This window comes from Perna viridis, chromosome 13 (assembly GCF_037379345.1).
Source record: "Perna viridis isolate PV_CMFRI_1.1 ecotype Kerala chromosome 13, ASM3737934v1, whole genome shotgun sequence".
Taxonomy (NCBI): domain Eukaryota; kingdom Metazoa; phylum Mollusca; class Bivalvia; order Mytilida; family Mytilidae; genus Perna; species Perna viridis.
In genome coordinates this window covers 29,162,146-29,173,144 of record NC_142457.1, presented here as the reverse complement: position 1 = coordinate 29,173,144, position 10,999 = coordinate 29,162,146, and positions in this window count along the sequence as shown.

The following is a 10,999-nucleotide window of genomic DNA, read 5'->3' as shown; positions in this document are numbered from 1 at the left end:
GAATTAATCGGCTATTAAAAAAAGATTGATTGATTGATTGATTGATTGATTGATTGATTGATTGATTGATTGATTGGGGTTTAACGCCCGAGCAGCAATATTTCAGCTATATTCAGCCGGTGAACATGAAATAGAGGATAATATTAACATGAAATGATGACTTGAAAAAGGGATGGGACACAGAAATATAGAGAAGTGGGTAGGGTTGGGCACTTTAGCCTCCCTCCTGTGGCGAAGCCAAAGGGTTCATACTACGAGAGAATACCACAGGAGGGTTCTTTAACCCATTCCACCACCTTGGGCACACAACCAAGTTGCTTTGTGGACAGAGCGCTCTAGTCCCTTGCCAGGGTTCTGAGCACTATTTAGTCGCCCCTTACGACAATCTGGGCGCTGCTTCGGGCCTATTCTTTTGACATCCGGACCTGAACGGGGTCCTTTAAAAATAGATGGACACATGTCAGTAACAAATGAAATAGCTATTTATAGTAATAATATGTCTTTAATCTGAATTTGTCTGACACTCCTGTACACATCTTTTCATTTTTGAATTTAAGTGTTGTCTTCGAAACAGAATGTCGGGGTGTAATCGTCCCAGTGTTAAACTCTAAAATAATAACACATTAAGGTCACATATTGATATAATTTAGGATATAATGGAATCATACTGATATATGATTGGATATAACATTATCATACGGATATATGATAGGATATAATATTATCATACTTATATATGATAGAACATAATGGAACCATATTGATATATGATAGGATATAATGTTATCATACTGATATATGATAGGATATAATAGGATATAATGTTATCATACTGATATATGATAGGATATAATAGGATATAATGTTATAATGAATATTTTAGACATATTATGTGCTTGTATAGGTACAATATAAAAATAAGAGATGTGGTATGATCACCAATTCATTCACCAAATGCCAAGCAACGAACAATTAAACTTCCAAAGATAATTACACGATCTTCAGTGATTGGTACAACCTATACTATAGAGCAAGCTGTAAAAGAATCAAAAATGAAGGATGCGAACTATTCATAAAAGACGAAAATCGACGTAACCTATAGATATAACGTAAAACGAATAACAATGAACATACAGATTAAAACTAAATGTAATTAAATAATCGTTAATTTAAAGTTTCATTAAGTTAGTCCAGTGCTATTAAGTGGCACTTCTAGCTTAGAATCATGCAAAATGTGATTCATGGGTAAATAGCCTACATATTGTTATTTTTCATATTTTGTTTGAATTCCCATAGTAAACAGAAATTACTTACAAAAACAAAAATATGTTGACTTGTTTGGGGTGTATCACATTTTTCAGTTTTTGCATGATTCATTATAAAAAAGGCTACTTAAATTGAATCCTTAAAACATTAATTTTTCATATATTGATATTAAGATGTATAGAGTTTTCTATTTGATGTTTTAAAAAATGTTTTGTGTTCGATATGCTTCATTTCTAATTACAGTATGTGATAGTTCTATCATAGAATATAGTGAAACTTTTACTTAAATATAAGTGAAAGCAAACATAGTAATTGTTGAACAATTTTATACAGTAGTGTGATTAGTCAGTTCAATATGAGCATAATTGTTATATTCTACATACTATCTTCATCTACTTTCATACTATGCCATGACTTTAAAACTTGTTTCAGTGCGTGCACTCCGGAAGGGAATATTTTCATTACAACAACAATGCACTCAGAAATTGTATGTGCATACTTATGTCACTCTTTTTCAAACGCAGCATGTACGCGGTTCGTATGGAATGTAAATTCTCGTTTATGTTATCCTCATTCAGAGGAATTGTCTGGAACAACAGTTCAGTTTCTAGTTAATTCTAAATGGATTGGTAAAAGATCCTCTACTTCAGGTACGTGACTATTGTTGTTGTTTCTGGCTTTGACATGTTTTTAATGAGTGACTGTGTCATCATATAGCCAAAGCGTATAGAAAATTAGGAATTTATTTCATGATATATAATTTACAACAATCATCATTTTTGGTAGTCCTGAATTTGAAGAAAGATCGTATACTGTATCATATTCAATAGTAATCAGTGGAACCACGATTCTAACGGATATCAACAGAATGTAATCCAAGAACAATAACAAAACATGGAAATCACACACAACAAAGAACAAAAAATAAATGATATATTTATACATAAAAAGTAACAAAACTAAAAGAGCAACGCCATTGAAAACGGGGAGCAAGGACCAGGTGTACCTGTAGTGTAAGCGTCCTCTGCTTTTCTAGACACGTTGAACAAATCAACCTTCATGGTTTAGATGGATATGCCGTAACGATTCACTTTATGATGACGACCGTAAAACTTCTGTAGTGATGTGTAACAAAAAGTGTGTGCAGATATGGAAAGCTCTAGCATAACGTATGAGTTGTGATATGAAAACTCCTTACACAGTTTCTGGAAAGGGTTGTTGCCTCAGATGAAAGGAAAGTTGACAGTACAGAATGAAAAGTCATCGCATTTGTCGTATAGATTGGTCTATAGTTTTCCCTCACCATCGATCTCTAATGTAGTTTAAGGTATGAAACTGACTTCACAGTGTCTGTAGTATACTTTACCTCATGTTTGTTTGGATTAATTGCGATGCATAAAATCCCCGTAGAGGAGCACAATACGTTCCCATTGGAATGTCGGCCATGTATTATAAAGCGTCCACCACACTGGACAGGCATGTAGTCGATCACACATTTCACCATTTAAAAAACTTCGATATAATTGGAAGATAATTGGGAATTATTTTTTACAAGGTATGAGTAATCTCTACCAAGAACTACATATATGTATCTAGGTGTAACGTCTTTTTTTAACCATCGATTTCTTAATGTTTTATAAAACAAAACAATCTAAGGGGTATGTTGGGTTCATATCAAATTATTTCCCGAAAATTAACTTGGTAACATTGTAAATCAATAAACGTATTGGATATATTTTTTTTGAGAAGTGTGCTAAATTTGGCAGCAGATCAATTTACTTTTGCTGTTTGTCCATACAAAAACTAATGGGAAATTGACTCAAACTTTGTAAATTCGGCCGAATGGTAAAAAAAATCTTAATTACTTCGCATTTTTCTGAGAAAATGGCCCCATGTGTCGACAACTTGAATATTTGAACGTACTATTTGTATCAAGCCATTTTTTTGACAAAATATTACGTTTGTTAAAGCATGTGGCAAATATGTCCAAAATGACAACGTCCAAAAACTTCCAATTTGGGGAAATATAATGAAAGGTTTAAAATACCTTGTGATGTCATTTTGAGACTTTTGTCCTGTAACAAGGAGGCCGGAAGCTGGTATGAACGAGTGTGTTCCTTTGCAAAAAAATTACAATTCTTGACAAACAGCTGGATTCTCAAAGAGAAATAACAAATTAAAATATACAACAAAATGAGTGCTGTATAAAAGTGAGATCCTACAAAAATATAATATGTACTTGTTACGTAAACATCAAGTTTTACACATCATTAACATATTTTTACCTTATGTTTTATATGATGTTTTCAGGCAGTGCTAATGCATGGATTGGACTTCGAAACAAAATATGGAATACCGGTGAAAGATTTGATGCAGGAAATTTAAACATCTCATATCAACTTAATGATTGGGACTCGGCTTATAATACGGATACTGACATGTCTTCTGCTGTACTTCGGTCATTTGCTTACAAACAAATTCAAGACGAAAGTTGCAATAGTAGAAAAAGACATTATTTTGTCTGTAAAATTCTCGCTTTTTAATATATCAATCGTCTAAATAATAGTCAACAATCACTCTTACGGGGTGATGGATCGTTAAAACGATGCGAAACATAACAATAAATAAAATAAACGTCTAAATATGTTTAACATTACCAGAAGATGGTAAAATTTAAATTGAATATTTCGGATAACAGATATCCTTCCTCAGCATAAAACTCATAAAACTATATGAGCATAAAACTCACAAAACTTAACGAGCATAAAACTCACAAAGTTCAAGATCAAAACAGATTCAGAAGCTGAATAGCGTGCGCTGTGGGTGATTGTACCTTTATCAAAGGCTCACATAAGCAACTGATGAGGAGCCTGAATGCAAATAACAAAGCGGGTCTTTTTATCAAAGTTACAATTAACTGTGGAAGACAATTTAAAAATATAAAAAGTTCAAATATAGTAGTACGGCGTATTGATGTATAGCAAGTAGTGCTGTACCAGCCTTAGATCCAAGACCTAAAAATGAATTATTTTTTCTCGTTAATACCATCTGGAGAAGTTGTTTGCAATTTCTTCATCCAAAAGCTTTCCCGAGATACTCGTTTACATTTTGTCCAGTTTTAATTATGTTCTATGATCGTCACAACAATGTTGTGGAGATCCTCCTGGGTGTGTCCGGCAGATCTAAGATGGCGACTCAGAGGGAGGTCTGGTTTGCATTTGTAGTCACTGCGAAGACACGATTATATTATATATATATATATATATATATATATATATATATATATATATATATATATATATTACCAGCATTGTATGTAAAGTCAAACAAAAATCTAGAAACTTGAGTCTCAATAGCGACAAAGGGTAGGCATAATGTTTCTCTGTAATTAATATGTTATCACTATTTGTGAAAGATAGGTTCATGAGTTGAAGTCAATAGATCTCAATTGTTGAGTTAATATTGCTTTAAAATAAAATTCAGAAAAATATATGAATTAGAAAAAGCTATATAACAATTTAAACGGTAAAAGAATTAATTTAAAAATCTCAACCTAATAACAATCTGGAATTTTCATTCATTGTTCGTTGTTCAAAATAAGTCCCGGAATTATAATGAGGGACATAATGATTGAAATACGCCTCTATTTTTTCATTATAAAATGCTTTTTTTGTTCATTATTAAATGAAGGTATTATTTATCATCTTTTGAATTTTTTGTCAGACGTTTTAGACGTTTGTGACATGTTTTATTTTTTAAAGGAGTAATTGAAGATTACTATTGTCTTTTTGTATTTTCCTAGAAACGTGTCTTTGTTTTCGTCATTTTTTACATTTACTAACTTGTTTATGCATGCTGTCACCATTACTAATTCCAGAATCATACATTTAATGGAATAAAAGAATAAATATGGTGAAACGCCGCAACAAATACACCAGCCTATAACTTAAATTCTAAATGGCAAATAATTTGAGATACCACCAAACGGTCTTCAACAAGTGTAAACATACCTCTATGTTTAAAATTTATTGAAGTCTTCACTATAGAAGTTTTATGGTCGTCATCATGAACTCGTAGATCGTTATAGTGTATCCATCTGCACCATGAAAACTGATTTCTTCAAAGTGTCATTGTTTTCCTCTCCTTTTTCGTCCACCCGGACTTGACATTTAATGAGCAACGCGGCTGTAGTTTCTAGAAAAGCAGACGACGCTTACCCTACCGATGCACCAGGTCAATGCTCCCAGTTCTTAATTGAATCCGAGTTGCTTATTTGCTTTTGTAGCTCTGTATGTATTAGTTTAGTTAGGTTAAGTTCTTAGTCGTATTTGACAGTTTTCCATGTATAATCTTCGTCTCTGGACTACATTCTTTTGATTTTCGCTAGAATTTTGATTTCCTTGATTACTCTTTAAAATCAAAGTAAAAAAAACTTCACAAAGACACATTTATGATAACATCACTTGAATGTGGACAAGAGCATGTCATATGCGGCGAGGTCAAATTAGTTTTACTAGGCTTTCATGTATGGTCAAAAATGAGCTGTAACAAATCTCTACAATTCTAGTGGACTGGCTTCGGATTAGTCAACTACTAAATAAGCAAGATTCGATGTAGTAAAATACAAAAAAGTACAAAGTTTTTAGGAATGCAATTTTGATTCGACTGTCTCTATTTGAAAGAAAAGGCAATGACTTGAAAATCGTGTCCTTTACGATTAAATCCATTAGAGCAGTAAATGCATGTACATGAACTAAACGATTTAATACCTTTATAAACCTGTTTATTGTATGTTTTGATACATCTGTATTGTTCTGATGACAATCCTTTCATGGATTTTAAGTCAATAAAGTTATTTAAACTTGAATATGAATTTTAAACCAATCAGTCTTTGTTTGAATAAATTTGTTTCATAGACTTAATTTCCGTTAATAAATTACGTGAGCAATACCATTTTTAATCAATTACCTGCATGTGATTTTATATTTTTATCAATGTTTTTTTACGGTGGAAAAACTTAGTAAATGTCGATATCCTTAGTTAAAGGCATTTCTGTGAGGAATATATTACTCTTATAGAAATCTGATACTTAACTACAAATACGAGAACAATGGGTCAGTTGTGATATGCAGATGGTAGGGTTAAACATAGTGACAAATTATGACCACTTATTGCTGACATTCCTTTTTAAGATTGCTTGCATTTTCATCTCTTTGCGTAGTTATAATATTTTCCTCTGACACTCTTCTGTGCATAGTCACTATTTTTTTCACAAGTATCCATAGGTCTGTTTACACATGTTTTAGTATCACATTGGTCGAGTGGTCACCTCTGAGTTTTGGTTTAATTTGAGGCTTTATTTTGTACTAAGACTCCTTAGTGATATTGAAACGGTTCATGACCAAACAATCAAAAGTTTATATCCATCGTGTCAAAGTTAGTCAACAACTTTTGATACGAGAGTTAACTTTCCTTGAAGACAAAATAAAACTGGCATTGTAATTGTTGTTTTTTTAAGTATACCTTGAAATTAGATAACACTGATGTAATTGATGTAATGATCTTCATGAAAATACATGTAAAAGTGAGAATTGACTAAACGCAGGACAATAACTCCGACGAGGGTCAAATATTTTACGACGACAATATCTCTATTGTTAGATTCATCATGCTGAATTTTTAACCTAAGTCAGAATTTGTCTAAATCAAACGGCTGTAGAAAAAATGCATGTTGCCGACGGGATGAAATTCCTCACAACACCCATAGAAGCATGTTGCCAAAGTTTGGTTAGAATCTGTTTTACATTTCTAGTGAAGTTAAACTAAGACATAATGACAAGATAATACCAAAACAATGTCAAGAAAGACAATAATTCTAATTTAGGTAAACACAAAATTACAACAATTCCACCACAGATAGATTGTATCTTGTTGAACATTTTCTAAACCTAATGGCTTAAGAAATACTCCCAATCAGTCTTTTTTGGTAACAGTTGCCATGTTTGGTGACGGTTAAAACATCATGACAGATTTTTAGAAATAATGTCAGAAAATAGGCAAAAAATGAGTCGATTTTACTAAAATGCTAACTATAGATAGGTTTCTACTTCTTTATGATCGAAAGTTAACCTCTTTAAGGTAACTGATATACTTTGCAGATTAATAACCGAAAATTTAAAGAGAGAAAAAAATGGTAAGAATGGCATAAAACTCGTAAGATTTGCGTAATGTCTATTTTTATTAAAATATTTTTAAAAAATTCCATCGAAATATTTCTGGTTTTAATTGGTTCAATAGTACAAAAGGAGAGGATTTTCAAAAATTGTAAATAATAATGATGACTGACACTAAGTTAGGGCAACTGTTCATATTATGACCTTTCGGGCCAGGTTAGCTGAACAAACGGGACACTTGCAGATGACAATAATATCTGCTATGAAGTAATGTGGCGGTTTTATTCGAATTTCTATATCTAACTACATTTAGTTACATGCTGTCCGAATAATATGAATTACCTGAATGTTTCCTAACTAGTTGAATGGTGACGATATACTTGAAGGTGAAGGTCGTGTTTTGACGATTCGCGGTGCTCGAAGGTAAACTTTACCACTTAGTGAAGTTGTAATATTGTACAAAAAACGACGATACACTACTGGTACATGTGATACATGTATGATGGTACAAAAAGGGCCAAGGTACACTCGTCTCAATGTCATGGTGCAAGAAGATCAGAAATATTGAAAGTCATAGCTGTCTTCTGACATCGATATTATTTATGTTTGTTGTTTTAAGTGATATGTTCGATAATGTCTACATTTGGTTCGGTAGTTTTAACATTATTTTCGGTGCCTCAAATGTTATGTACAGTAGTTCTGACATTATATCCGGTGTTTTAGGTATAATTTTCAGTACCTCTGACAATTTTTTGTGCTTTAGGTATTATGTTCAGTAGATATATTTGATAAGCAGTATTATGAATTTTCTTAACTATGCTTAATTAAGAACATCTTTCAAAAAAGCAATGTTGACTTGGCGACTTGCTATTGAGAGATGCTGTTGTTTTCCTAATCTTTCATTGTGCATAGTCAAAGTTTTCTTGCCTGACTTCCCTCAAGTTCAAACACATTTCAAAAGATAAGTAATAACATTGATTCCGTTGTAGAAATTAATTTGAATTTAAACAGTTAAGACCGACGGAAAATCAATTTTATTTTTATTTCATATCCTATCAAATAAAACGGAAGGGAATGTAATATTTCATTCCGATTTGCCAATTTCCACGTGTACTGAGTAACTCTATACAAAATTTTAAAAAATCGATAACAAACAAAAACAAACCAGCTTATTTTGGTTCACTTGTGTGTAATGAGTCAAGCGTATGTGATAAAAGGATTCTCGACATTCAAAATGAAATATTGCACTGGCAAAATCTATAGCCAAACCATTTAAGTTAAATCGATAGTCCATCACAAACTCATCCACCATAACAGGCGGATGCTTGATTTTGACAAAGTCACTATATAAAGAGTAAAGTTTCTCGCCCATAAGAGCGCGCTCAAATTTGCCGACCCCTCTACAATTGTTGAGGTATGAACAGACTAGATTGCCCCCTTATAGTTTGTTAATTGGAAAGCCTCATAATTCATTCTCTGAAGGATATAATGCATTTGTTGTAGTATTCTCTTTAAGAAATTTAAGAGTGAGGCAAAAAAATGTTCCTTAAAATTAGTACTAAACTACAAATGATGTTATTTTGTTTCATCACTACAATGTAACATAATTGTACATGTGCCTAACTGCAATTAAGTTATTTGATTTGTTGGTAAAAAGTCAGACGTTCTTAGGTATTTTTACAGTCGATATTACATATAGCCCGGATTATTCAAATATGAGTTAAAATAGATCTTGATTGACCAATCGGTGAGTACATTGTTTCGAACGCCTTGGTTAATATTATTCAGTACTTGTTTTCATCTACGATATGCATGGTCTGTACCTTTTTCATCTGTGATATCTATGGTCTGTACCTCTTTCGTCTACGATAACCATAGTCTGTACATTTTTATCTAAGATATTTATAGTATGTACCTCTTTCATCTATGATATGCATGTTCTGTTCCTCTAGATCTGTTAACTTTGATATTCATTTGCAAACATGCGCCTGTCCACAATCATGAGATGTTGGTTATAAATGTGTCTACGTGTCTTTATTTTACTTCCTAGTTTATTTGAAGAAGTGTCATCGTTCTGTTACCGTGAATTTTGTTACTTGCGTTGTCAGGGCCTATCAGAGCTAACTAAAAGGTGTGCTTACACTTGTTGAAGACCGACTTGTGATTTCTGAAAGTACTACCTTTATACGCTGGTGAAATAGTGACGTTTTACAATATCCGTGCCATTTTTTGTTGTATATGTACATGTTTTCATGGTCTTTACCTCTTTCGTCTTCCACATTCATGGTCTGTTCATCTTTCATTGTCAGTAATCAAGATTTTTACCTCTGTCGACTTCGATATTCATTGACTGTACCTCTGATATCTTTGATATTTATGATATGTACTTCTTCAATATTCAAACTGTATGGTCTCTTCCTCTTTCATCTACGATATTCATGGCCAATAATTTGATATCTATGGCCTCATTCTCTTTTATCTTTTACATTCAATATCTCCATCTCTGTCATCTTCAGTATTTAGTTTTAGTACATCTCGTATTTGATATCCGCGATCTATGCCTCTTTCATCTATCATATATATAATATGTAAATCTGTCATCTTCGATACTCATGGTATGTACCTCTTCATCTTTGATTTTCATGGCCTGTACCTCTTACCTCTCTATAATATTCATGGTCTGTATTTCTCTCATTTTCGACAATCATTGTCTTATACATCTTTCATATTTGATTTTCATATTCATTGTTATTTTTTTTTAATTTTATCATTGACTTTCTTAATTTGTAACTCTCACCTTTAATCTTCGATAATTGAAGTAAGCACCGTTACCATCTTCAATATTCATAAATCATATTTAATTCAATTTGAATTCTCCGGTATATAACAATTGAAAAGTACTAGGAAGTTTCCCTTCGATTTTAACCTATCATCTGTAATAATCGGTATTACCATGAAAAAAATACAAAAAAATGCAAGGATTGTGTAGCTATGTAATTTTTAATCACAAATAAGCAAAAAAAAATACTAATTAAATTTCAAACCTCCCAGGCAGAACCAAAATTAATTGAATAGCATTGTATTGAAAATATACGTGTTATTCTTAAAAGTATTTTCGAATAATGCTAGTAAGTTGAATAGAGTTTTTCTACTGATGTTAACAAAATTGTTCAATGTCACATGTAATTGATTTCAATTTACAATATGTGATAATTCAAACAAAAATACGAGTTAACTATTACAAAAATATAAGTCAGAGGAAACACAGTAATTGTCGAACAATATTATACAGTAGTGAGATTTGTCAATTTGATATGATCAGAATTGTTATATTCTTCATATTGTCCTCATCTACAATTATACTATGCCATTACTTTAAAACCTTAATCAGCGCGTGTGCTCTAGAAGGGAATATATTCATTACAACAACAATGCCATCAGATATTGCATGTGCATACTTATGTGACTCTTTTTCCCACACATCATGCACGCGGTTCGTATGGAATGTAAATTCTCGTTTATGTTATCTTCATTCAGATGAATTGTCTGGAACAACAGTT